At 33.3% G+C, this 26,300-nt stretch overlaps 1 pseudogene; it reads left to right on the forward strand.

Annotated features, from left to right (window-relative positions):
* The first annotated feature begins 16,135 nt into the window (after positions 1-16,135).
* LOC108452608 (putative transcription elongation factor SPT5 homolog 1) lies at positions 16,136-18,924 on the forward strand (annotated as a pseudogene).
* The last annotated feature ends 7,376 nt before the right edge of the window (positions 18,925-26,300 follow it).

The raw sequence follows: 26,300 nt of genomic DNA on the forward strand, positions 1-26,300 counted from the left end.
AAATTGTTGTTGTCTTTATAATATGAAACATTTATAATGCAATTAGGCCATAATTATAAGTGATGGAAAGTTGTGGACAACCATATTAAAGATATCATATTAATTTGTAAATGTTATAATTGTAAAATGAATATTAAGTTATGTTATTATAAAACATTAAAAAATTAAAAGCCATAAGTGTTCATATTCTTTGCATGGCCGAATATAAAAGAAAAGAAAAAAAGAAATAAGGGTTCTATAGGTTCGGCCATTGTTGGAGCTTAATCAAGGTATGTAACTAGCTCGATTTTTGATAATTTTTACGTTTTTGATATTGTTGCTATGTTATCTATCAAGCCCACGTCTCAATTTTTGAATTTGATGATGATTTTGTATTTTGCCATTTTTGAAAGCTTGTGATTTTTTTTATTTGATGATGGAAAATAAAAGAAATGTTTTAGATTAACATGTTTTGTATTGGAATTTTTGATGATTTTGAGTAATTAGGACTATATTGAAAAAATAATAAATTGAGGGACTAAAATGTGAAATAAATGAAATGTATGGATTTTTATGAACACATGGAACATTCGACCTAAGCATGGTATATGCAAATTTTGTATGTTTGGTGTTTTGTGCAATTTGGACTAAATTGTAAAAAGTATAAAATGTCAGGGGTAAAATTGTAATTTACCCATTTATGTGTTTTTAGACCAAAATGAGTGAAAATATGTTTGGATGAGTTTAATTTAAATATGTTTAGATCAAGAACCAAAGAAATCGGATTTGGATCGGGAAAAAACTAAAGTTGTCGATTAGCCGTCCTGTTCTGATTTTCATCGCCCGAGGTAAGTTTATAAGCAAATAAATGTTTCTTATTTTAAATAAATATGAGTTTTATATGTTGAAATGAAATATGTGAAAATATATGTGTTAGCCAAATGTAAATAAGCTTGGGAGCTATGTTTACGAATTCGTTTCGACTGAGTTACGACGTCTAAAAGACCTGTGTGAACCTTAGGAATAGCTAGGATACATATGTCATGACATAGGATTCAGATATGTGATGTGCGAGTAAAACCATGGCATCGATATATGTGTGCGATTAAGACCACGTTTAATACGTTGGAACCGATATGTGATTCCGATATATGTGTGCGAGTAAGACCCTGTCTGGGACAGTGGCATTGATATGTGATTACATGTAAGACCATGTCTAGGACATTGGCATTGCATGATATATGTGATTATCTGAGTGTCATATCCAATTCTGAATGGTTCAACGGGCAACAATAAGTTGTGATGGAATGTGTAAAAAGAGTAAAGGTGATCAGGTATGTAATAACCTATTTCTTATTTGAAATAAGGTAAGTTGGTTACTTTATTTGTGTTGCAAATAAGGTATGTGTGTATATATATATATATATATATATGAAATGTGTATTCGGCTAAAGGTTTATACAGTGATATTATAATGGTGATTTATATGCAAACATAAATAAGTAATTACATTCGGTCTTATGAATATGTGAATATGAATCTATGTATATTATATCATACAATGGTACCATGGTTTTGAAATTTAATGATACTTGAATAATAGATATTCGGCCAAGGTAAAATTGTATATGGAAGTATATGTTATATGAATTTTTGAGCTTGAATATAAATGTAATCATGATGGTGTAAACTAGTTTGATTAAATTGAGTTGATATTGATATTTAGTTATTTATTTGCTTATGACTTACTAAGCTTTAATAGCTTACTGTGTGTTATGTTTGCCTCTGTCTTATAGATTCGAGATCTAGTTACGAGCTCGGGGATCGTCAGCGAAGCTTATCACACTATCGACTGTTTTGGTACATTATAAGTTGAATTTTGAACTTATGGCATGTATAGGCTAGATTATAGTTTGAAATGCTGGATTTTTGGTTTATGTATATATATAAGCCATGCGAAAATGGCTTGTTTATTTTGTTAGAATCGGTTTCAAGGTTTGAACAACCTATGAGTATGTTTGGTTGTGGTTTTAATGTTTTGGTCAATATGTGTTTATATATGTGAATCATGGTTGATATGTTCTAATGGTGAGGAGGTTATGCCAAAGTATATGTGTATGGTATATTTGGTTTAAAGTGAAATTATGGTTATATGTTTTTGTTGAGCGAATTACATGATCAAAAAGTGGGATATACGTATTAGGTAAATGATTATGATTTGAATTGTTGAAATTAAGTAAGGAAAATACTTGATTGATGATTCGGCATTTGTACATATAAATATATTTATGCACGTGATGTATTTGTATGATATATATATATATACTATCTAAGGGTATATATATATATATACATAATGGTGTTTGGTTATGTGTTTTAATAATGGAGTAAAAGATAGATGTTATTGAGTTATAAAATGTAATGCATTAGTTAGTAATATGTATGCCATATATATATTTCGATTGTGGCTTAGAATTTTCTTATTTGGAATATATGATTTGTATTATGAATTAGTTTAAATTAATAAATTTAATTCAAGGATTATATGTATATCATGTTTGTTATAGGATTCGGTAAAATGGGTAAAGTTAAGTATAATGTATATTCGGCTATAGTAAACAATTATTTTGTAAGTGTTTTATTGGCATATATATTATGTGATGGATTAGTTTATTATTTTTGTGAATGTATATATATATATATATTTGATAATTGAAATTTTGACCATCTGTTTAGTAAAAGAAATGTTAAGTTAATGCTTATATTTGGATAGTCATGAGTAAAATAAATGTATTCACCAATGGTATGAGCACATGTACTGAATTACGTATGAGTTAATTATATATGATATCTAGCATCAAATGTGGTGTACTATGAGTTATATTTTGTTTTTATTTAATGATTCATATTGGTATGATAAAATGTGTATTATTTATATATAGTATTAAAGTTATATTTGGCAATATAGTAATGTTTGACTCTATTAAGTTGTGTAGGGATTGGTAATGCCTCGTAACCCTAATCCAACGACGGATACGAGTTAAGGGTGTTACATTTTATTGGTATCAGAGCTACAGTTTAGTCAATTCTAGGACTAACATAGCGCACGTGAGTCTATCTATACATGCCATATTGATTACTACGATAGTGTGATGATTCATGACAATTAAAATGTGTTTTCGTATAGTAAATTGATCCCGATCGAGCCGTAGCAGATGACGTGAAAAGTAATGCATCCGCTCCCGCACAAGGCGCAGTGCAATCTGATACTAGACCTATTACAAGTAGCCACGAGGGAGAGGCTAAACAAGCCTTCTTCCAAACGATGAATGACTGGTTTACTCAGTATATCCGGACTAATCTGGCTGCACAACAACCTCTACCCTTGACTAATCCTTCTCTGATACCTGCTATACCTCAAGTAATTGATTCGTTGAGATTGCATAAGCCCCCTGTTGATAAAATTAGAAAACACGGGGCTGAAAAATTTATAGCTACTGATGATGATGATGCTGATCGAGCAAAATTTTGGCTTGATAATACTATCTGCGTGTTTGATGAGCTATCTTGTACCCCTGATGAGTGTTTAAAATGTGCCATATTTTTGCTACGAGACACCGCATATCATTTGTGGAATACACTAGTATCGGTGGTTTCGAAAGAACGGGTGACCTGGCACTTCTTTCAGACTGAGTTCCATAAGAAACAATCATTTTCTTGTATCTTGGAATTCATGATCTCAAATTCCAAAACCAACTTATCAAATGCATCTTGTGACACATAAAAATGACAAGAATTTAGTTCATTGAGTTAGAAGATACATTGGGCTCTTTTAAGAGCCGTGAAGTAAAGGTTGCCAAAGACTTCACCATTAGAATCCTCATCATTGAAAGTATCACTCTCACTCCAAGTGACTACTATGGCCTTCATTGTAACACCCCGAATTTGGGCCTAGAAGTATTGGGCCTTGAATGCGGGTCCGTAAGGAGGTTGTATATAGGTATTTAATTGTGCAATGAAATAACACAATTAAATGTCTGCTTTTGTGGTTAATGGCCTTGAGAAGTGTTAGAGAAATCTTGGGTTCAAACTTGGGCTTTAGCAAAAATTTTTGTATTAAGTGAAAAAAAAAAACTGGATGTAAATAAATGACACAAGGAAGCTTGTAGTCTAGTGGTTGTGGCGTCATTAAGGTTGTATGGGAGCCTGGGTTCAAGCCTTGGCTCTTGCAATTTATTTTGGTTTTTTTTAAGGGAACCTGGACTTTGGCCTTTAGACCTTATAATTAATTGGGGATAAAATATGACACAAAAAGCCTTGTGGCTTAGTGGCAAGTAGCGTGTGGAGCATCGAGGGAGGCATGGGTTGAATCCCATGGCAAGCAAGGAGCATTTATTTTGCTAACGAGGCGGCAATAGTTGGTGTTGAATTTAAACTCGATGTTCGAGGATCCCACATCGGAAGCTAACATAAGAGTGGTTCTTGGTGGCTTTAAATAGAGGAACCATGAGAAGAGTAAAGGTACCTTTTCTTGGCTGATCCCTTTCGCTGTATGGCGTGCTCGTTTGGGTTGGGCGTCGACTAAGAGTGCTCGGAGCGTGGATTAACTCCAGTCTCCTATCAGGTGTGTATTTTCTCGCTACTCTAGCTGTAGGATTGCTACTTCGGGCTGCGATGGGCCGAAATGGGTCATGTGGGCCTAATGGGCCTACGGGCCCAATTGGATAAGTTGTTTGATTGTGTAGTAAATATTGGACTAGACTAGGTGAATCTCATATTTGTGGCTAGATTTGGGCTAAAAGGGCCACACGAGCGTGTGGGCCCATTTGGGCCGAGTATAGGCTTTAGGCCCATTCGTATTATTATCCCTGTTTAGAATACTTTAGTTTACCAAATTACTAAAATACCCTTAATTTGTAGAATTACCATTTTACCCTCGATTTATAGAATTACCGTTTCACTCTCGATTTACAAAATTACCATTTTACCCTCGATTTATAGAATTACCATTTTACCCTCGAATTACAGAATTACCGTTTTACCCTCGATTTACAAAATTACCATTTTACCCTCAATTTACAAAATTACCGTTTTACCCTCAATTGTGAAATTACTGAAATACCCCTGTAGGATAGGATTACCAAAATGCCCCTAGTTTGTAAAATTACCAAAATACCCCTAGTTTGTAAAATTACCGAAATACCACTGGTTTGTGAAATTACCGAAATACCCTCAATTTGTAAAATTACCAAAATACCCCTGATTTACAAAATTACAGAAATACCTTTGACTTTTTAAAAATTATAAAAATATCATTGGTTTACAAAATTACTGAAATACCCTTGGTTTGTAGATTTACCAAAGCACCCTTGTAGGATGAAATGACTAAAATACCCCTAATAGGTAAAAAGATAGTAAAGCCCTGTAGGGTAAAGTGACCGTAATACCCTTGTATGGTAAAATGACGAATATGCCCTTATGTTCAGTATGGTGATGTGCTTAGGATTTACATATATTGATATTGGGTTAGTTAAGTTTGAGTGACAGGTGGTGGTTATTGTAGGTGATTGATTATGGAAACATTTCAACTTCAACCCATAACGGTGTGTACTAACCTCGTAGTAGCTTAGATTAATATCTGGCGAGAAGCGAAATGCTAAAATACTGGGTATTTGGGAACTTGTAATGTTGCGTGTGGGTATAGATGCGATAATACGATAAGATCGGTGTTTGGATCGATGGAACGGGTAAGAACTCAATTTTGTGCACGATGGTAAGTTGGGCCTCAATGGGCAGGAATTGGGCCAAATGGGCTTTTGGGCCCATTTGGGTAAAATTGATAGAAAATGGAATTTGGAAATGTTGCATGTTAACACGGTTAATACTGTTGTAAAATTTGGATTAAGCAGGCTTAGTGGGCTAAATCAGCATTCGTAAGGCCCATTAGGGGTTTTGGGCCCAAAAGCCCGAATTTGATAAAGTGGGTTAAAGATCATTGTTTAAACACTCGGAAATATTGATAATTGTTAATGAACATGGAAAACCCTGATATTTGGTAAAATTACGAAATTACCCTTATAATATGAAAAATAACTGTTTTGCCCTTGTGGGCAAGTGACTGACTTGGACTGTGTGGTTGATGGATTTGATTGTAAATATATGTTGGTGATATGAATGACTTGACTATGATTGTTTGATTCAAATATGGGCATGACATTCTGCATACATGACATGTTGCATGGGTTGGGTTTTATAAATGGAGGAAGTGCTAAAAGGGCTATGCCCCAGTTTACCGAAAAGGGCTTTGCCCCAGTTTATCAAAAAGGGCTTTGCCCCAGTTATTAAAAGAGGCTAGGCCCCAGTTATATGATAAAGCAGCTATGCTACCAGTGGAGAGTTTGGTTGGGTGGGTGGAGTTATTCCCCACATGGTGTGTTGGTTGGTACGAGTGGAGAGTAGCGGATGGTGGGTTGAGTAGTCTCCCCAAATGGGCTTGCATGCATTCATTGATATTACACGTGATATTGAAATGGGCCTATGGCCCATACCGCTTGCAGTAAAGGCTTCGGCCAGTTATATGATTTATGAAAAGGCTTCGGCCCAGTTATATGATTTATGAAAAGGCTTCGGCCCAGTGATATGATTTATGAAAAGGCTTCGGTCCAGTGATATGATTTATGGAAAGGCTTCAGCCCAGTATATGTCAAGACTAAATAGGGCTTTGGCCTAGATTGTATTGATACCATGTTATTTACTGTTCGTTTGTTATTGGGGTTACACACTAAGTTTTCGTAAACTCACCCCGTTTCTAACTGTGCAGGTAATTCCTAAGCTTAGATGGTTTGGAGCTGCGAGGGACTCGGAGATGGCCACACTACTGTTTCTGTTTCTTTTAATTGCAATAAGTAGCCGATTTATTTCTTTATAAGTTTTATCTTATTAATATTATTATTTGGTTTTGGGTTGTAATAATGCCATTTTAATTATTTTTCTGGGATTATTTTATCTTATACCCTATATTTTTCTGATAACAATATGAGTTAGACCTAAGGCGCGTTTCCAAAATGATAATTGTTTTCAAAATAACGCAACGATACAATTAATCGGTTTATCAAAAATATCTACTTAAATGAATTCCAACTCGTTTTTCTCAAAACCTAACCTAGCACCAAAGTGTGGCAATGGTTGTGGGCATGTCTAGGATTGGATCCAATCAAAAGCTTGGTACTTAACCAGCCTTCTAGGCTCACCTCCTCTGTTTCGGATACCTACCTAGTGCACAGCTTCCATTCACTTTATTAACTTAGCAAAGACTATCTTTTAGAACACTAAGAAGGACGTTGAAAGAGGCATGGGTTTTCTTAAAAACTTTAATGTGACAGTCGGATCCGGCCATAATGTCTGGGCCAGATTTGGGGTGTTACATTTAGTGGTATCAGAGCCAGGTTACAAAACTCGACTGGGGTATGGGTAGCAGAAAATTATTGTTGTTTTTTTTTCTTTTTCCGAAATTAAGGTTTGAAAAGGGTTTTTCTAAAAATTTTGTTTTGAAATTTATCAACAAAACTTGACTTTTTTCTGGAAAGATGTTATTGGAAGTGTGGCACACCGAGTCTCCGGCACCAAATCTGTAAGTTCTCTAACTCTTTTACTGTTATAGATTGAAATGCTATATTGAGAAACCACTATAGATAGTAGCACTATACTGGAACTTTCTAGTTAGAGTAAACTGTAACGCTTGAATTTAGATTTAGTATTTATTTGGTGTGTGTTTTGGAAATGTAGAAATTAGTTGCATGTGAAATCTATCCGCTCCGATGGACAAATGTTTTGGGTGTATGTTAGTATTATTAGTATCGAGTCTTGCAATGAAGTGTGGTGGTGTAGTCTGAGAGTGGAAAATTTCGAGGACGAAATTTCTTTAAGGGGGTAGAATTGTAACACCCCGAATTTGGGCCTAGAAGTATTGGGCCTTGAATGCGGGTCCGTAAGGAGGTTGTATATAGGTATTTAATTGTGCAATGAAATAACACAATTAAATATCTGCTTTGGTGGTTAATGGCCCTGAGAAGTGTTAGAGAAATCTTGGGTTCAAACTTGGGCTTTAGCAAAACTTTTGGTATTAAGTGAAAAAAAAAACCTGGATGCTTGGATAAGGGTTTTTAAATTATTGTGTTAAATAAATGACACAAGAAAGCTTGTAGTCTAGTGGTTGTGGCGTCATTAAGGTTGTATGGGAGCCTGGGTTCAAGCCTTGACTCTTGTAATTTATTTTGGTTTTTTTTAAGGGAACCTGGACTTTGGCCTTTAGACCTTATAATTAATTGGGGATAAAATATGACACAAAAAGCCTTGTGGCTTAGTGGCAAGTAGCGTGTGGAGCATCTGAGGGGAGGCATGGGTTCGAATCCCATGGCAAGTTTTGCTAACAGGGGGCGGCAATAGTTGGTGTTGAATTTAAACTCTGATGTTCGAGGGATCCCACATCGGGAAGCTAACATAAGAGTGGTTGCGAAGCTGGCTTTAAATAGAGGGAACCATGAGAAGAGTAAAGGTACCTTTTCTTGGTGATCCCTTCATTTGTATAAGCGTGCTCGTTTGGGTTGGGCGTCGGCTAAGAGTGCTCGGAGCGTGGATTAACTCCAGTCTCCTATCAGGTGTGTATTTTCTCGCTACTTTAGCTGTAGGATGGCTACTTCGGGCCGCGATGGGCCGAAATGGGTCATGTGGGCCTAATTGGCCTACGGGCTCAATTGGATAAGTTGTTTGATTGTGTAGTAAATATTGGACTAGGCTAGGTGAATCTTATATTTGTGGCTAGATTTGGGCAAAAAAGGCCACACGAGCATGTAGGCCCATTTGGGCCGAGAATAGGCTTTAGGCCCATTCGTATTATTATCCTTGTTTAGAATACTTTAGTTTACCAAATTACTGAAATGCCCTTGATTTGTAGAATTACCATTTTACCCTCGATTTATAATGTAATGCCTCTACTGGAATAGAGTTACAGAGCATTACCGGAGTTACCGATTCATTTATCAGATATTTCATTAATCCGATATATTTTCTTTTCCACGTTCAAGTCTCGTATTCAAGTCATCCGGATCTTTATAAAGAAATTTGATCGTCGTTTTCATTTATTTCATGTTATAATACATTCAACTAATGCTCTAAACAAAATTATCATTTTACCCCTAAACTTTTAATTAATGACGATTTCATCCTTAGGTTAAAATAAAATAAAATTATTGCAATTTAATTCTTATTTTCAGCCGTTATTCTCACACAAATTGATAACAACCTATGAATTCTATAAAATGTCAGAATTTTCCATAATTTCAACACTTTTCAATTTAATCCTTAAAACATGTTTTTCCACGATCTTGAGCTAAATTAATAATTTCATTCAATTTTGTAATTTAAATAATAAAATAATCCATTTCATGCAAATTAGTCATTTCTAACATTTTTTTTACAAAATTACCCATAAAATTTTACTTTTATTCAATTTAGTCCATGAGCCTAAAACATACAAATTAGCCATGCTAGCTGAATATTCATACATATTTTCCTCCTCCTCCTCTCCATTCCACATCCTTAATTTATATAACATGCAACAAGTAACATTATCAATAATTTCACTATTTACTTATGTATATTCAAAACTATCCATTTGCGTCATAGTCACTAAATTATTTATATCTTAAGCTACAGAACTTGAAATTAAGATCCAATAATTTTTCCTAAAACTAGACTTACTTATCTTATTACCATAAAATTTTCAGAATTTTTGGTTTAGCCAATAAGTACAGTTTATTCTTTAAATTTACCCCTGTTCTGCTGTCCAACAGTTCCGACCCTTCTTCACTAAGAATTAATTATCACATCGTATGAGATTCGGATGATGTTCTCGCTTATTTCTATTGAAAATAGACTCTTTAAGAATTTTAAACATATAAATTTAATCCCTTAATTATTTTTATCTAAATTTTGATGATTTTCCAAAGTCAGAACAGAGGAACCCGAAATCATTCTGATATTGTCTCACAAAACTTATTATATCTCATAATTTACAATTCCATTGCTTACACTGTTTCTTCTATAAGAAACTAGACTCAATAAGCTTTAATTTCATATTTTATTCATCCTCTAATTAGATTTATAAAATTTTTGGAGATTTTTCAAAGTTAGACTATTACTACTGTCCAAAACTGTTTTAGTGCAAAATGTTGATTTTCATTTTGCCCCAAATTTCACAGTTCATACAATTCAGTCCTTACTTAATTAACCCCTCAATTAAACTAATTTTCTCAATTAATACTTTTCCTAGATACTATAAGTTTTTTCATAACTATTGAAATTCAGAATTTCCACATAAAACTCTAACTTCAAACTCTTTTACAATTTAGGTCCCAAACATTCACTTTCTATTCAATTCTTTCAATAAAATCAGCATATAAACAATTTAAAGCTCTAATTCTATATCAAATCATCATATACTTCCAGAACATATTCATAGAAACTTTCAATTTCTTTCATAGAATCAAGAACTAATGAATTCAACAAATGGACCTAGTTGTAAAAGTCACAAAAACACAAAAATTTCAAGAAATAATCAAGAATTGAACTTACTTGCAGTAAAAATATGAAAAACCAGCTTAAGGGAACTCTTCCATGGTGTTTTTTCTGATGAGAATGCAGAAAAATAAAGAGAAATCTAGATAATTCCACTTTAGTCCTAGCTTTATTAAGTAAATTTTGCAAATTTCCAATTTTGCCCTTATTTTCTTGGTGATTTCATGCTCTTTCCGTCCAGCCCAAATAGGCCTTGGGTCTATTTTCCTTTTAAACCCTCTTTCTTTTATCATTTAAGCTATTTAATCATTTCCTACAATTTTGCATTTGATACAATTTAGTCCTTTTTGTTCAATTAGCTATCAAGACTTTAAAATTTCTTGTGAAACTTTAATACTAACTTATTAACACTCCATAAATATTTTTATAAATATTTATGGCTCGATTAAAATTCCTGAGGTCTCGATACCTCGTTTTCAATTCTAATTATTTTAATATATATATTTTTTGTACATTTCACTATTTCAAAATTTTTCCTAACTTCACATTTAACTTATACTCACTAAATTAATAATATTTCCTACTCATTTGTCGGATTTATTGATCTCGAATCACTGTTCCGACACCACTGAAAATTAGGCTGTTACATATAGAATTACCGTTTCACCCTCGATTTACAAAATTATCGTTTTACCCTTGATTTATAGAATTACCATTTTACCCTCGAATTACAGAATTACCGTTTTACCCTCGATTTACAAAATTACCATTTTACCCTCAGTTTACAAAATTATCGTTTTACCCTCGATTGTGAAATTATTGAAATACCCCTGTAGGATAGAATTACCAAAATACCCCTAGTTTGTAAAATTACCAAAATACCCCTAGTTTGTAAAATTACCGAAATACCACTGGTTTGTGAAATTACCGAAATACCCTCAATTTGTAAAATTACTAAAATACCCCTGATTTACAAAATTACAGAAATACCCTTGACTTTCTAAAAATTATAAAAATACCATTGGTTTACAAAATTACTGAAATACCCTTGGTTTGTAGATTTACCAAAACACCCTTGTAGGATGAAATGACTAAAATACCCTAATAGGTAAAAAGACCAGTAAAGCCCTGTAGGGTAAAGTGACCGTAATACCCTTGTATGGTAAAATGACGAATATGCCCTTATGTTCCGTATGACTGATGTGCTTAGGATTTACATATATTGATATTGGGTTAGTTAAGTTTGAGTGACAGGTGGTGGTTATCGTAGGTGATTGATTATGGAAACTTTTCAACTTCAACCCATAACAGGTGTGTACTAACCATCGTAGTAGCTTAGATTAATATCTGCTGAGAAGCCGAAATGCTAAAATATCGGCATTTCGGGAACTCGTAATGTTGCGTGTGGGTATAGATGCGATAATACGATAAGATCGGTGTTTGGATCGATGGAACGGGTAAGAACTCAATTTTGTGCATGATGGTGAGTTGGGCCTCAATGGGCAGGAATTGGGCCAAATGGGCTTTTGGGCCTATTCGGGTAAAATTGATAGAAAATGGAATTTGGAAAAGTTGCATGTTAACACGGTTAGTACTGTTGTAAAATTTGGATTAAGCAGGCTTAGTGGGCTAAATCAGCATTCGTATGGCCCATTAGGGGTTTTGGGCCCAAAAGCCCGAATTTGATAAAGTGGGTTAAAGATCATTGTTTAAACACTCGAAAATATTGATAATTGTTAATGAACATGGAAAACCATGATATTTGGTAAAATTACGAAATTACCCTTATAATATGAAAAATGATTGTTTTGCCCTTGTGGGCAAGTGACTGACTTGGACTGTGTGGTTGATGGATTTGATTGTAAATATATGTTGGTGATATGAATGACTTGACTGTGATTGTTTGATTCAAATATGGGCATGACATTCTGCATACATGACATGTTGCATGGGTTGGGTTTTATAAATGGAGGAGGTGCTAAAAGGGTTATGCCCCAGTTTACCGAAAAGGGCTTTGCCCTAGTTTATCAAAAAGGGCTTTGCCCCAGTTAGTAAAAGAGGCTAGGCCTCCAGTTATATGATCATGACTATCTTTGCCGATTGGAGAGTTTGGTTGGGTGGGTTGAGTTATTCCCCACATGGTGTGTTGGTTGGTACGGGTGGAGAGTAGCGGATGGTGGGCTGAGTAGTCTCCCCAAATGGGCTTGCATTCATTCATTGATATTACATGTGATATTGAAATGGGCCTATGGGCCATACCGCTTACAGTAAAGGCTTCAGCCAGTGATATGATTTATGGAAAGGCTTCGGCCCAGTATATGTCAAGACTAAATAGGGTTTTGGCCCAGATTGTACTGCTACCGTGTTATTTACTGTTCGTTTGTTATTGGGGTTACACACTAAGTTTTCGTAAACTCACCCCGTTTCTAATTGTGCAGGTAATCCCTAAGCTTAGATGGTTTGGAGCTGCGAGGGACTCGGAAATGGCCACACTACTGTTTCTATTTCTTTTAATTGCAATAAGTAGCCGATTTATTTCTTTATAAGTTTTATCTTATTAATATTATTATTTGGTTTTGGGTTGTAATAAGGCCATTTTAATTATTTTCTAGGATTATTTTATCTTATACCCTATATTTTTCTGATAATAATATGAGTTAGACCTAGGGCGCGCTTCCAAAATGATAATTGTTTTCAAAATAACGCAACGATACAATTAATCGGTTTATCAAAAATATCTACTTAAATGAATTCCAACTCATTTTTCTCAAAACCTAACCCAGCACCAAAGTGTGGCAATGGTTGTGGGCATGTCTAGGATTGGATCCAATCAAGAGCTTGGTACTTAAGCAGCCTTCTAGGATCACCTCCTCTGTTTCGGATACCTACCTGGTGCACAGCTTCCATTCACTTTATTAACTTAGCAAAGACTATCTTTTAAAACACTAAGAAGGACGTTGAAAGAGGCATGGGTTTTCTTAAAAACTTCAATGTGACACGTCGGATCCGGCCATAACTTCTGGGCCGGGTTTGGGGTGTTACATTCATCTTGGTTTTTTTCTTTATCATTGGACAATTATGTTTGGTATGACCCAACTTTTTACAAATGTAGTACACAACTTTGTTACTCTTTCCCTTTTGAAGCCTTTTGTCATGTTTCGTCTTAGTGAACTTATTGAATTTCTTGACTATCATCATCATCATAGATGGAGGATTTCAAAGCAACACTTACATTTTTTTATTTTTGTTTTCCATTCTTTAACTTCTTCTCATAGTTAAAAGTAGATAAATCAAACTTTGATTCCTTGATTAGGCTAGTTCGTGGTGGCGAACTTATCCTAAACTTCCATTGCACTTTGACATTGGGATTCTCAATTGTACTTATTTGGATCCAATACATAAAAGAGTGTGTATGACCTTTGCATTAAGTAAAACCTTCTTCTTGCCATTTGCATCCTAATCATCTTTATCCTTGGGCACTTCCAAATCACCATTAAGGATTATTTTTCAAGCAAAATAATCATTTGCTTAAATGAAGAGCTTCATAATTGTCTTTTAATAATAGTAGATCTGACCATTGAAAAATGGAGGTCTCACAATAGATTGACGTTCTCCCTAGCTTGTTTAGCCCATCAAAAACTATTTTGAAAACAATATTTGGGTGGTTAAAAATCTTTTCTCCTCATGATAAAACTTTTGAAGGAACCAATTGTTAAGATAAAAGATACCAAAAGGAGAGGGTGAATTGACATATAAAAAAAATCTCAAAAAAAGATGGGAGAAATTTAAAATAACTTCACACAATGGTCTATAGTGATTTAATCTTAATTGCTAACCTCCACTATCATACTCCCACTTGCAGAGGATTTTTCCAATTCACTATTTTGAATGATTACCTTTCAAGGACAATGTATAACCTTTATAATCCCTATTTTTTTCTTACTCATGATAAGATAGATACCTCTTCTACGTAGTTTTAAAGGATAAACTAAAACTTATTTAATTTTTATGAGTTTAGCTCTCTAAAAGATGGAATAAAAGTAATACAAAGATCTAATAATAAAAGCTCTCACAAATATATGTACAAGAGAATGAAGAACTAACGTTTATTCACTTGATTTGTTACTTAGATGTTCATCTCTTATCCCTTGTAGTGTTCTTGAGTTTTTTATATATCAAGAAATTGATTTGTAGCTATTTTTAGTTGTTAGGGACACAATATAGCCATTGTAATGTGAAAATTCTTATTGTAAATATGTCTTGCAACTTGTATTATCAATACCACTAAAGGGAGTATCGATACTTTTGAGAAATATAGAGGTTAGTAACCATTAGAAACACTATGGTTTCAATACCATGAAACAATATATCAATATTTTTGGGTCAAGTATCGGTACCTTAACAATAGGTATCAATACTTTAACCCTTTAGAATTACTTATGGCTACTAGCTTCCCAAGGTATTGGTACTTTAGTGATGAGTATCGATTCTCAATCATTGAATTGCTTTAAAATAATCTTAAAACACTTTAAATTAACTTTAGATAATCTCAAAAACATGTAGAACATGTGAGTATTTTTAAAGTCTTGAAAATGTTTAATAAGATTTTCAATGAGATTTTCATTAAATGATTTAGGAATAAATATGTAAAATTTATCTTAAATATTATTTCATTACAAGCTTGATAAATTAAAACTAGCATTTTTATATTCATTATAATATCAATTATATGTTTTAATTTCATAATTATACTTTCAGTGAAACATTACAAAATTTAAAAATATTTTAAAAATTAAATAAATGTAATTTAATTATACATATTATTAAATGTGTATCACATAAGTAAAAAAAATACTAATATATATATGATAAATCCAAATTTTACATATTTATATAAATTTCTATATAATTAATATTTATTTAGCATCTGTAATATTTAAAATTGAGCAAATAAAAATAATTAAGGATAATATTAACTATTTCCATTGATAAATACATATATTCATGTTGTGAGTTACATAATATTTTAATTATTTTTTATATCATATTCAGATTAATCAGTATCGTGTAATTTTATTGCTTCTAATATTGTTAGAACCAATAAAATAACTCTTAATACTTTAGTAAGTCAATTACATATCTCAATTTAAATAAAATAAATTTCAAAATTATACACCTATTTAAATATATTTATGTAATTTGCATTTTGTTTTTAAGTTGGGCATGCTTCTCAACTTTCTCCTCTACACTTTAAACTTGTAAATCTCTAGACCATCATTGGTGTATAAATTTCTAACTGATAAGCTATCACTTTAAATATAATGAAATGTTGGTTTAGATAGTGGTCGTGATAGAAAAAAATTCTATAAAAAACATTCCTATTTTTTCTATATCTTGGTTGACTCTTAAGTTTTTTTTTTTAATTTATTTCAAATAAAAACATTATATATTTAAAATTGTAATGATTATATTTTAATAATACTTAAAATATAAATTATATATTTAAATTAAATTTTACAAATAATTAATATAAAATAATAAATATAAATTCTTGATACTCAATAATTAGAATCATGATCTAATTCAAAGTACATACTACTATATAATTCCTCAACAAATTTGATTAAATATCAACCATATAATACACTTAATTCAACGAATTAAAAGTTGTGGAGGGAAAAATTTGTTGACGAATAAAAAAGACTTTTAGAGCCTCAATCTAGTTGCTGCAATGTCCAGAGGAAGAGGTGAGGAAGATGACGACATTGAAGACGAAGAGTACGAAGATGAGGACCAATTTTTGGACGATGAGGATTACGACAAGGACGAAGACGTAGGGAGAGGCCGTGGCACTTCAAGTAAGAAGCGGCGGAGATCTGTTTTCATCGATGACGTGGCAGAGGAGGACGATGAGGACGACGAAGAGGATGACGATGAGCTTTATGGCGGTTGTGGGAAAAAGAATAGCAAGGCTCCTCGTGTTGCCTCTCAGTTTTTTGATCTTGAAGCTCAAGTCGATAGCGATGAGGAAGAGGAAGAAGATGAGGGAGAGGACGATTTCATAGTTGAGACTGGAGCTGATCTACCAGAAGAAGACGCTGGTAGAAGGATGCACCGTCACTCATTACTAGTCCGGGAGGACGAACAAGAAGATATTGAAGCTCTTGAGAGAAGCATTCATGCTAGGTATGCAAGATCAAGTCACACAGAATATGATGAGGAGACAACTGACGTGGAGCAGCAAGCACTTTTGCCTTCAGTAAGAGATCCAAAGCTGTGGATGGTGAAATGTGCGAGTTGTCGTGAACGAGAAACTGCAGCTTGCCTCATGCAGAAATACATTGATAAAGGATCTGAACTACAAATCAGGTCTGTGATTGCCCTTGATCACCTTAAAAATTATATTTATGTCGAAGCAGACAAGGAAGCCCATGTGAGAGAGGCTGTCAAAGGTCTGTGTACCCTATTTGCAGCAAAGATTATGCTTGTTCCAATAAGAGAAATGACTGATGTTTTATCAGCGGAAAGCAAAGCGGTTCATCTTTCTAGAGATACCTGGGTCAGAATGAAGGTTGGGACATACAAGGGGGATCTTGCTCAAGTGGTTGATGTGGATAATGTGCGGCAGAGAGTCACTGTGAAATTGATTCCTAGGATTGACTTACAGGCACTTGCTAATAAATTGGAAGGAAGAGAAGTTGCAAAGAAGAAAGCTTTCGTCCCTCCTCCTCGTTTTATGAATGTTGATGAAGCTAGGGCTCTTCATATTCGTGTAGAGCGCAAACGAAATTCGATCACTGGTGATTACTTTGAGAATATTGGAGGCATGTTGTTTAAAGATGGGTTCTTATACAAAACGGTGTCGATGAAGTCAATTAGTGCTCAGGACATAAAAACAACGTTTGATGAACTCGAAAAGTTTCGGTCACCTAGCAATAATGGAGAAGGTGAAATCGTTGGTTTATCAACTTTGTTTGCAAACAGAAAGAAAACCCATTTCATGAAGGGTGATGCAGTGATTGTTGTCAAGGGGATCTGAAAAATTTAAAGGGATGGGTTGAAAAGGTTGAGGAAGAGAATGTCCATATTAGACCAGAAATGAAAGGCCTTCCTAAAACTCTTGCTGTTAACGACAAAGAGTTGTGTAAGTCCTTTGAGCCCGGGAATCACGTGAAGGTTGTTTCTGGGACGAAGGAAGGTGCAACCGGTATGGTTGTCAAGGTTGAGTAGCATGTTCTCATCATTTTATCTGAGACAACCAAAGAACATATCCGTGTTTTTGCTGATGATGTTGTTGAGAGCTCTGAAGTAGCTACTGGTGTTACAAAAATTGGAGACTATGAGCTTCATGACCTTGTGCTATTAGATAACAATAGCTTTGGAGTAATTATACGTGTAGAAAGTGAAGCATTTCAGGTTCTTCAGGGTGTTCCAGAGCGGCCAGAGGCTTCTCTTGTCAAATTGAGGGAAATCAAATGCAAGCTTCACAAAAAATTTAATTTGCAAGACAGATATAGGAATCCTGTTTCTGTGAAAGACGTAGTTAGGATCCTTGAGGGTCCTTGTAAAGGGAAACAAGGTCCTGTAGAGCACATATACAAGGGAGTTGTGTTCGTGTATGATCGACATCACCTTGAGAATGCTGGGTTTATATGTGTTAAAGCTGATTCTTGTTGTATAGTGGGAGGATCACGTTCCAATGGGAACAGAAATGGTGATTCTTTCTCAAGATTTAGTAGCTTCAAGACTCCACCACGTGTACCACCATCACCAAGGAGATTTGCTAGGGGAGATCCTCCATTTGATTCCGGCGGGAGACACGGAGGGGGAAGAGGAGGGCATGATGCTTTGATCGGTACTACTGTGAAAATTCGACAGGGTCCTTTTAAGGGTTACCGTGGACGTGTTGTAGATATTAAAGGTCAATCAGTTATGAGTTGAGTTGCAGTCTCAAATGAAGATTGCTACAATTGATCGCAATTTTATATCTGATAATGTGGTTATTTCAACACCCACTCGTGATACATCTCAATATGTTATGGGAAGTGAAACACCTATGCACCCTTCACGAACTCCTTTACATCCATACATGACTCCTATGAGAGATCCTGGAGCAACACCATTCCATGATGGCATGAGAACACCTATGCGTGACAGGGCATGGAATCCTTATGCACCAATGAGTCCACCCAGGATAATTGGGAAGAAGGAAATCCTGCCTCTTGGGGAACTAGTCCGCAGTATCAGCCAAGAAGTCCTCCTTCAAGGGCATATGGAGCACCTACTCCTTGTTCAGGTCGGGCTAGTACTCCTGGTGGTAATTACAGTAAAATAAACGGAACCAATCACTCAGGCCAACAGAAACAATAAAATAAACCGAACAATCTGATTTTTAACTTAATTAATTACTAACTAATGCCAACTTTAATGTTTTAATAATCTCTTGTAATTTCTGGGGTGTTTTCTGCAAAACTCAAGGCAGTAGGAACTTTTCTAATAAAAATTTATTTATAAGTTGAGTTGTCTACTGTTATCCTTGAATAATAAGTTGTTAAATTCGGGTTAACAACTATATTAATATTGATGTAAAATAAAATTATAATATTTTATTTTATTTTTAAATTGTAGAAAGGATCAGCTGCTCAGCCCCAATTCGGACATAGCTGATTAACACTGAAATAAACTTACTACTTTTTAATTTATTCACAAATAAGCCAACCATTGGAACCCTTAATTAATGTGAAGGACAATTTTCAATGATATTCATACATGAAAGCCTATTTTATATTGTCACTTTCTATATATTTCTTTTAATTTAATGAAAAAAGAAAAAGTTTTCTTTTTCTAATTTTATGTTATATTTATACCATTATTAAAAATATATTTTATTTTTCAGTATTACTTGTCTCCTTAACATGCTCCTAAAAGTGTTTAATTTTATAGTGCATTATATATATTTTTAAATAAAGAAAGTGATTTGAAATAATATAATAAATTATTTGTTTGCCTCGAATGTTATTTGTTTGCATATCTTGAGTTTATTATATTACTTTCTTTTGTCCTTTAGAGATGAGTCTACTTGATTTGTTCTCGTATGATTTTGCTGCATATGTTATTCATTTGCATATCTTAAGTTTAATGTTGATTTGTTTTTCGTTGCACTAGCATAGCAGTTGCACTTTTGATGTATATTAATGATGATTCTTTTCATTTGCACTAGCATAGCGGTTGCACTTTTGATGTATACTAATGATGATTCTTTTCATACTTACGCAATTTGTTGCATATGTTGTTATTCATTTCCATTTCTCGATTTTAATGTTGACATATTCTTCATTGCAATAGAATAGTGGTTGCACTTTTGATGTATACTAGTGATGATTCTTTCCGGTTCTTACACAATTTGTTGCATTTATGGTTATTCGTTTGTATATCTTGAGTTTAATGTCGATACGTTCTTCATTGTATTAGCTTAGCGATTGCACTTCAATATATACTAATGATGATTCTTTATAGTTCTTACGCAATTTTCTGCATATATTGTTATTTGTTTGCATATCTCGAGTTTAATGTTGATATGTTCTTCAATGCACTAGCATAGCATAGTAAGCTTTCTGATTAATGACACTTCGTTTAGGCCTGTTATTTCGACTATCATGCTCTTTTTCGGGACCGGGGGACGGGTAAACAAGAGTGAATTCGATGGAGTTTTATAGGTTTTTAAATGAGTGATATGGCTAGTTGATTGTTGATGGTAGCTTCAAGTTACGGAAGAATGGATCTAAGTCTTCTGTAGTTTCCTTTCCTAGACTCGTACTACATACGTATGCATTTTTTCTTCTTTGGTTCAGGTAAAGAAAAAGAAGGCTTCACATGCTTTGTACTATATACGTGCATTACATTGATGTTGAAGTGCAAATGCTTTGCATTTCGAGGAGAGTGAAGGAGTCCAATCCTCAATTTCCATGAACTACTCCGCCGCCCATGCCTACTTTTAACTTTTTGCTACAATTTGAGACCCTCTATCAACTTTATCACCAGCCTCATCCTCCATTTATATTACAAGTATATTATATTTGCACAATTGAAAATGTTTTTTTCTTTCTTTTTAGGTTTTACAAATTTATATTTGTTTTAAAAGTTGAAAGTTTTGGTTAAAAAGTTTAAGAATCAAATTAATAAAATTTATAAATGTGAATGGTTAAATTTATTAAAATTTTAAAATTAGAATCAAGTTGATAAAAATATGTAAGTATTAAAGACTAAATGTGTTATTATACTAATTAAAAAATACTTTCATTTCCAATTTAATAACGAGTAACTAGAACAGAATAAATACAAACTTTAGGACTAATATTGAAATTATTTAAGATTAAGTAAGAAAAATAGTAACATTGGCATAATTAACGAATACAAAGTTAATGGGAAAAAATGTAACCCAAAAGAACCCTAATAAATTAGATTAAAAAATAAAGCCCAAAGCTGATTTGGATATGTCTTATAATGAACTTTTGTTATTTGATTTTCATTATCCTGAGCAACTCCATAAGCTTGAGATCAACAATGCTATTGATATAATTCTCTAATAAAATATCGAGTAATTACATCATTAGTCACTAAATTACTAAATTAAGAGTAGGTTTTTTATTTGATCACATAATTTCTTTTGACAAGTTAATTAATAACAAAAAAAGAGGTTATACATCCAAATAAATGTGAAGGAATGTAGTAGTAAGTATTCCTGATTTTATGTTACTCAAACTCGGGTGCAAGTGTTAGATATAGAAAGTGTGTTATATAGATGTTTTCATGGTTTTTTTCTGAGTTTTTCTAAGTATTTAGAATATCTTTAGAAAGTTACTGAAGAAATATATCCCTATATCCATATTCGAATAAAATAAAGAGTTCAAGTAATATAGATCGAAAAACAACAAAAAAGTTACCCTAGGTTCATTGTGATAGATCGGATTAGTAGTGTGGAAGATTTAAAAAGAAACTTTGCATCCCTGGATAGTAATCAGCTACCAACTTTTCAAATTTGGGTTTCAAATATATACACTTCATCTCAACACTCAGTTTTGCTAGTTTTTAAAATAACAACTAAGCTTTGCAACAATAATATCATCATCCTACTTTCTATTATTTCCACTCTTCAGTTTCTTAAAAGGTCCATATTTGATACTCATGTCTCATACACATATATATAATATGACCCAACAAAATAAAAACTATAACCTTAATTACCTTAGGATGGTCAAATTAATGTCCAAAGAAAAAACCTTCATTTGGATGATAATCATGCATCAACTACAACTTGCAACCACATAGATGGTATGCTATCAAAACAAGTTTCCTTAAGTTTAACATAGATCTAATTCTATTTTAAAAAACAGAAAAGAAAAAATACATTTGTCATGAAAGTAAAAAATGAATGGAAATACCTGCGTCAGAACATTTGTTTTCTCAGTCACTGCCCCTTCTATATGATGACTTGTTCATCAATTACAATGACAGGGATGTGGGAAATGTTGGCCCAATCTTTACCTTTATCCTTTTCATAATGTTCCTTCAGCAAAGGACATTCTCGAATGCACAAATGAGAAAGAGAGGGAGGGAGCTTGTTTGGCGGCATGGATTGGAGCTTGGGACAATTACAGATAGACAAATAAGAAAGAGAGTGAGGAAGCATGTTTGGGGGCATGGATTGGAGCTCAGGACAATTACAGATAGACAAATAAGAAAGAGAGTGTGGAAGCATGCTTGGAGGCATGGATTGGAGGTTGGGACAGTCAAGGATATGCAACTGGAAAAAAGAGGTGAGGTGTCGAAACCCCTTATACTCCAAACTCTTTAGATTTGGAAGACCAAAGATCCCGAGAGATGTAAGAGAAGAGGAATGCAGATGTTCATCTGGAAAACACTCCATCTCTACTTCTAAATATGAGATCTCAAGAAATGTAAGAGAAGGGAGTGTATGCAAACGCCATTCCCTTTTCCTAATCAAGCTCTCAATTAGTTTATCACCCCCTGAGATTGTGATTTGTTTTAATTTGGAGGGTAAACCCTCTTTGGGAACCCACTCTATTTCTGGACAACTAGTTATTCTTAAATCCTCAAGGGATGGAAAGACAGAGTGCATTTGCTCTGGCAATGACTTTAAACTTCGACAATAAACAAGCCAAAGTCGGGTTAAATTGGTGACAGATAATCCATCTTCAATTTGAAAAGATAATCAAATTTTGGCATGACTGTATACAATCAAATTTTGGCATGACTGTATACTTAAAGATTGAGACATGCTAGATGCTGGTGGTGAGAGCCCTCTAATGCAGCACTAATAAACTTCAAGTCTCACATTCTAAAATATCAACATCCTCTACCATAGGAAACGATCCTAATGAGAAAGATTCCGGTCCATAACATTTACTACCCTCTATTGTCAAGGACTCAAGGGATGTATACAAGAAGATATTGGAATAATCCAAGTTTTCACATAAATAGAACTCTAATCGCTTCAACGTGATGGGCACCCTATCTTCAGGAAGGGATCTAATTTCTGAACAACATGACAAACATAACTTTTCAAGAAGTGTGCATCATTGCAACTTTTGTTCCAATATGGAATCATCCATATTCGAATCTCTAATGTCCAACTCCCGAAGCCCGCAAGTCAATGGCTCCAACTGCAATACATCGCACTTTTGTAACTCAGGTTCCAAAATGCTTGGTGCCGTTGGAAGCAAGCCTCCAAGCTTCTCACACTCTATAATCTTCAGTTTCTTTAAACAAGGGAGGTGTTTGGGAAGAGACTTAGTTAGTTTTGGACAATCTCTAATGCATAGCTCTTGTAGAAGAGGCAAAGCTTCATCACTCCAACAATACCATTCCTCCCACTCGGCCATATTCTTAAAGCTTAGTGTCGTAACCATTTTTTTGGTAAAACGAGTATCGACTTGGATTTTGATAATGAAAATGAATAGAGGAGTCGCCACCGATCCTTTTTAACGAGGTGTGATCGGGTCACCTTGTAAAAGTGGTTGTTTTTAATAAATAGTTTAATTTATTTAAACAACAATTTTGGTCTACGCAAATCAAGGAAACAGGTTCGGGAGTTGGTTACGCACGAGGAAGGATTAGCACCCTCGATACGCCCAAAATTGGTACCTAGTTGATTAATTAGTGTCTTAGTGTCGAGAATTGAAAACTTGGAAGACCTTTGAAATACGATCCCTTTTTTATAAAAAAGTTCAAGTGTTAAAGACCTTCTCGTCTCAAAATATGAAATGTCACATCCAGTGAGTTAGGACACGGCATTTTGAATTTTTGAGAGCGAGCTTGCTTTTTATATAAAACTTACGTATTTTAATTTGTTAGAAGGGTATTCGGTTATTTAGAGTAAACGAGAAAAATCGAAACCCAGTAAGTTAGGGTACGTTTTCTCGAGTTCTCAAACACCGAATATTGCCTTTGTTTTAAAACAAATTCATATTTCGAGGTGACGAAATGTCATACCCGGTAAGTTAGGGCACAACACTTCGTATCTCCGAGAATGAGCATTTTCAAAACTCGTATAGCAATTTAAAAGAGTATTCCGTTATTTAGATTAAATGAGAAAAGTCGAAACCCAGTAAGTTAGGGCACGATTATCTCGAATTACCAAATACAGAATATCACTTTTATGAAAGAATTATTTTAAAGCATTGAGTAAAAACATAATGTGATTCATAGTAATATATAAAAGCAGATCATGATATTAATAATAACGTGTAATAATGAATGACAATAACAAGCAATTATAAAAGATGATATAAAAGCAAGGTTAGTAATATGTAAATATAGACTAATGCGTGAGGGAAGTGAAATGGTCGAATACATAAGCAAATAGATAAATAAATAAATAATGGAAAAATGAAATGACAATTATGGCGATGATAACGATATAAAAGTATATACATATGTGTATTAAGGTACATACGTAGTAATGAGAAATATATAAAGGAAATATATATATATAATAATAGTACAATATTAAAAGATACATATGTATAGTATATATAAAATGTATACGTAATAAAATTACATAGTATATATATGTTAGTAATAATAATTATGATGATACAAATAATGAATGATTTAAGGTTTGAAAGAATTTACAAAGGTATAAATAAATAGGTGACGAAACGATAATAATGAGAATAATGATATATAAGTGGCATAAATACGCTAAAATACGTATATATATATATTTTAAATTAGTTAGTATAAAAACAATAGCATATAGGTAATTACATATAAAAAGTTATAGTAATAAAAGTAATAATGCAATAATGATAACAGTGAGAGGTATAATAATAATTATAGTAAAAATGCAAAAATAATGATAATAATAATAATAACATTACATAAATATATGGAAAATAAATATATGATAAAATCAAATGTATATACATAACATATACATGTAATACAAAATAAAATATACACATAATATATTAAAACATATACATGACATACATAATATACATGATAGAACATAATATGATATTTACAATATATAAAAATTATAACAAAATGGTATACATGATATAATATTAATTTACATAGGCATAATATGAAGTATAATATATAAATATATATTAAAAGTATGTATATATGACACAAATGTATTAACAAAACAATAATATCAAAGCTAATAATAACAATAATATATAAATGTATACGTATATATATTAAAGATATATAATAAATATTAATAATATAGAGGTAAAATGGATATAACAAAATGTACATAATAGAATATTTGAATATGTATACATAAAACACATATTAGGAACAATAATAATATATAAAACAACTATAAGAATATATATAATATGTATATATATAGTATTAATTTAAAAGGGCTAAATAATAATAAAATATGCTAAAATAATAATACAAGAATGGTACAATAGAATAATGAATAATATTAAAATAAAAAATAATATAGAAAGTGTATTAAATAGGAGAAAGGGACTAAATTTGAAACAAATATTAAGTTTTGGGGCCGATTTAAAAAACTAATAAAGAGAAGGGACTAATTTGAAAGCGCAAATAACATACGAGGTCCAAAAGGGAAATTTACCCGAGCCCTTGAAACGGTGTCATTGAAGGAGGACCAACTTGCAAAATGCGATAAACCTCGGGGCTAATTTAAAAGAATTGAAAACTTGATTGCAAAACATATAAAAAGCGGAAGGACCGGGCATGCAATTAGCCCCTAAGAGCAAAAACACGCGGATCCTAGGGTAAGACGGGTCGGGTCTTCGAGTCGCGCCTAAATGGCTGGTTTCGGATTTAAAAGGGTAGGGCAAAAGCAGTGCGTTTTTGGCCTATATAAACTAATTATTTTTTTTATTTCATTTCCTTTCTCCTCTTCTAAAAAAAACTTCTAACCCTCTCTTCTCTCTCTGCAGGTACCAGAATCCAGCGGGGAGCGGGCCGGTCGCCGTCGTGTCATCCGCCGTGCCGGCCATCGCTCCGGCCATCGTACACGGTGGCCAGAAAACCCGTAGGTAGATTTTTCTCCCCTTTTTTATATATTTTTTATTTATTTAATATGTGTGTTGTTTTATTAAAAATGAGGATAATATATGTAAATAAATTCGAAAAGAAAAATGGAAAATAGACCTTAGATTTTGTTGTTTTCGGTTCTCCGGTCTCTGATATGGGGCTATTCCCTGCTCTTGATGTTGTTAAAGTCTCTG

Source organism: Gossypium arboreum, chromosome 5 (genome assembly GCF_025698485.1).
Source record: "Gossypium arboreum isolate Shixiya-1 chromosome 5, ASM2569848v2, whole genome shotgun sequence".
Lineage (NCBI taxonomy): Eukaryota > Viridiplantae > Streptophyta > Magnoliopsida > Malvales > Malvaceae > Gossypium > Gossypium arboreum.